The 4,349-nt window shown below is 45.1% G+C and overlaps 1 protein-coding gene across 1 annotated transcript in view; it reads right to left on the reverse strand.

The window, feature by feature from the left end:
- Positions 1–4,055: 4,055 nt before the first annotated feature.
- The window catches only part of LOC308363256 (poly(ADP-ribose) glycohydrolase-like), a 48,451-nt gene continuing 48,157 nt past the window's right edge, over positions 4,056–4,349 (reverse strand). The window contains exon 19 of the mRNA XM_080836062.1: positions 4,056–4,349. This exon is cut by the window's right edge and continues 1,074 nt beyond it. The gene's annotated coding sequence lies outside the window, so the exon portion shown is untranslated.

Genomic DNA, 4,349 nt, shown 5'->3' on the forward strand with positions numbered 1-4,349 from the left:
AACTGAATATGATTGTCTAGCAAGTTGCATGCTATTCATGTCACTACAATTTCAGTTCAAGAAGGCAATAGATGATTGCTGGTGAAAATCATAGCAGGATGCAGAACATCACATGAGAGACAGGACAGTAACAACCAATTCAACCTGAAACAATGAGACAATCTTGAATACATTCTTTGAAAACCAAGTAATGCTATCATGATGATCACCGACATTTTACCTTCATTTCACCCCCCCCCCCCACCCTCCCTGATCCCCGTGGATGATTTTGAGGAAGGTAAGATTTTGTGTTCTGTGAAGCCCAGTAGTGAAAATATGACTGAACACATTGTTGTCTGATAGTGTCATACTGTTACTGGATTTTCCCTCGTGCTGGCCTGGCACACACCCACGTTGGCTTGGTGGCCTATGAGGTTTCACACTAATGTATGCCTTTGAACAAATTGAATCAATCCTCATCAATCACATGTAAACAAACAAGGTTCGAATGACTGATGAAGCATGTGGTTGACACAAATTGATAACGTGGTTAAACCCATTTGTATGTCATGACATACACAACAAATAGATACTTAAATGAAATGTATGTCTTTTTCTGGGGGGGGGGGGGGGGCACAACTGAAACTGCAGATTATTGTACAAACTCTCTCGCAAGAATGTACAAAAGCGCTTGCTAAATGTTCAAAAGAATGAGAAATTGCTCTGCATAAGTGGCTAGATGATTCAGAGGTCGCCAATGCAACGGGATTGAAACTCAGGTAAGTGCACATCCTGGTAAAATGACACATTCCCCTGCACTTTTGATAAAAGTGGCTGCTTAATAAATTACTCCAATAAATGTTAAAGAGGCTGGTGCTGAATAAGTAATTTAACGGTCAAAGCGCTCCACGTGTGATATGCCAGAAAACGAAAGCATGCCAATGACTCCCCCTAATGAGATTAAAACATTAACATTTGAGGGAACGCGTCGGCTCTAATCTCCTTCCAAAAAACACTCCTCCTCACACACTCTCACACACCGACACCAACCCACGCAAACACTCACTCACACACACACATACTCACACACACACACACACACACACACACACACACACACACACACACACACACACACACACACACACACACTCACACTCACACTCACACTCACACTCACACTCACACACACACACACACACACACACACACACACACACACACACACACGATCCTATACCTTGGCTTGGCCTCCTCTTGCGAAGGCCATGCAAATCAGACCTGTGTGGATTCCAGCGGACCGCTGCATTCATTATGTATACGCAGATAGCAGAGCCTGACCTTTTAAGCAACGCTGTGAAGCGCCGGTGTGCGCACAGACCACTGCAGGGGCCATCGGAGCTCTCCAGTCAGCATGGTACCGGGAAACAGACACAGGCGCCCAAGAGGAGTGGGTGGTGCTGGCGCCATCCAAAAGGCCATTGTTATTTTTTTTTCTAATGTGAAGATAGACAAGGTCCTTTTTTTTATTCACCAAAAGATGAACCCATCTGGACTTCCAATCTGCTCTATCACAAACTTCCTTTAGGTAGTTTAACCGCAAGTGGGGATGCTGGTGCCACTGTTTTTGTGTACAGTGGGAAAAGACAAGGCAGCCTTCTGATTCCCAAAAAGATGAGTTCTCCCCAACTTTCGACACACACACTTGATTCCTCTGCCTGTGTCTAGGAAAAACCATTAAATTCGATTTGTACACCGGGAGAAGAGTCTACAAAACAGTTCAATGTAATGCTTTACGCTGTGGATGTCTTCCCGCAAGGTGATAGAGATGGAGGGAAGCTTCAGATAAGTATATCCAGAGATAAAGACTGAACCTGGCAGAATGAACCAGCCTGATGAGATACTCTTAGCAACCCAAATATCAAACAGATGTTTGTTTTGGACACAAACTGTTCTTTTGAGCTGTTTGGCAAACCAACAATAGCACTGAACCTTATGAGGCATCACCAGTGCACCTGGAGGGCCTGAAGCCATGCAATCAAACCCACAATCCTATTCAAACATCAGCTGCTGCAGAGAGCCCCACTGGTACACAGAAGAGCGTGTATGTCAGTGTGTGTGTGTGTGTGTGTGTGTGTATGTCAGTGTGTGTGTGTGGTGTGTGTGTGTGTACGGGTGCCTATTTGTTTATGAGCATGTGCCTGCGTGTGTGTGTGCCCATGTGTACATTAGAGAGTACGTTATCCTGTGTGTGTGTGTGTGTGTATGAGTATGTGTGTGTGGATTTTAACACCTTCTTCCTGTGGCAGATGGCCATGCAAAGGTTACACCCAATTGGCAGGGGGTTTGGCAGAACCCGGCCATAATCTGAGGGGTACCTCCCTCCCACTGGCAACTAAGCGTATGTTTGTGTGTGTGTGTGTGTTGGGGGATGGGGGGGTTGGTAGAAGGGTATCACTGCCATTCGCCGCTCCAAGAGGTGGTTTAGGGGGAGCTGGTGAACGGGGGAGCGGTGCGGGCGTTTGATGTCAGCGAGCAACAAAGAGCCCGTGGAGCTACGGGTCGGGGTCTCCACCGCGGCGATCGATACGGGCCCAGGCACGGACGCCACGCTTTCATCCCCACTCGCCACCTGGAAGAGGATTTAACGCGCCGCTGCTGAAGAGCTTAGCACGACTCCGGCACACACCGCCTCGTTTCAAACAAACTGGTGCGTTTCCTGAAAAGCAGTTCTCAGTTGAGAAACTACCATCGTTAAATAATAGAGACACTATCATTTTAAGCACTCTCTCTCTCTCAGTTACCATGGTCATTGCATGATGGCACTTTTAGGAAACGCACCATTGAAAAGGTAAGACCGGGGACTTTCTTTCTCCAGCTGTTCCAAAGACAGCCACAGTCACCAGCTGTTCCAAATCTCACTAGGACACCTCTTCCTCTGCACTCTCCAAAGGGAGCTGACATATTGCGGCTGAAGAGCCGTGCGCAAGTGTTGCACACTGTCCTATGTTCACACACAAACAGGGAAACACACTGACAAAAACACATCCTGCCATCACTCTCATCCACAGAGGGAAGCAGACATGGGACGCTTTGAAGGGAGATATGGCTACACACTAGGGTGTGAGATATTTCCATGTGAATACCATCACTGATTCTACTGCCTCTGGAACTATTGATGACACAAATAGCTCTTCATAGTCGTCAATGGAATCTCAAGCAAAGTGGAAAAACAGGACATAAGGGAAAGGTCCTCTGTGGTACAGTAGAGGCCTCAAACAGACCATGTTTGTGTGTGTGTGTGTGCCGAGGGGAATGTTTGTGTGGGTTTATGCAAATATGTATGAGTGTGTTAAGTTGTATGAACATGTAAGAGTTTGTGTATGTGTGCATGAGTGTGTGTGTGTGTGTGTGTGTGTGTGTGTGCGTGTATGTGTGCCTGAGTGTGTGTGTGTGTGTGTGTCTGAGTGTGTGTGTGTCCCACAGTAACACTGCTGGCAGAAGTGGAGCCATGGTCTGGTGTTCTTACCCCCATAATGAGGCTCCATGTACCCCTGACACCAGCAATATGACCTTATTAGAACAGGAGGGACAGTAGGGCCACAACAGAGAACTTACTGCTAATGATGGAGGGAGAGGGAGATGGAGAGTTTGTGTGTGTGTGTGTGTGTGTGTGTGTGTGTGAGAGACAAAAAAAGAGAGAGAGAAAGAAAGAAAGAAAGAAAGAAAAAAAGAGAAAGAGAAGGGGCAGGCCAGTAATATGCACTCTGTTGACATTATTTATTTTTTCACCTATAAACACAGTGACAATCTTTATGTGTATTAAGTTAATTTTTATTATTAAAATCACACTTACAGTAGCAAACGCTTCAGCTTCATCTTTAATAAGCAGAAACCAATCACAGCCACAGTTACACTCCCCAAACTTCCCCTCAATCCCCATCCACAATCGTCAAAAATAGATTTCCTTTCATTAAAAAAAAGAGGAAATTAAAAAAATAAAAATTATATTTAAAGCTTATTGCACTGGTATGTGCCTACTAGAGAACAAAATAAAAAACACACCACACCTTTCAGGCTCTGTGTATAAACTAAATCTCTTTTAGGACACCTTTACCAGGAAACAAATATTCATCCACACATCTACACTAACCAATTCCAACCGTTACATTATTCCAATCATTAACACCGCCCTTTCAAAGGTACCTGAGGATCTACACTTCCCCAAACTAACACAAAAGGACTTTATTACAGTATGCGCGTACTAAGGGAGGCTGGCCAAACTAAATGTCTGGTTTTATGACAGCCTCCATGTTTGTTTGTTTATATATCTCTGCTATTCATTACGCCCCTTTTACTGGCCACCAGGC

This window comes from Sprattus sprattus (assembly GCF_963457725.1).
Source record: "Sprattus sprattus genome assembly, chromosome: 3".
Taxonomy (NCBI): domain Eukaryota; kingdom Metazoa; phylum Chordata; class Actinopteri; order Clupeiformes; family Clupeidae; genus Sprattus; species Sprattus sprattus.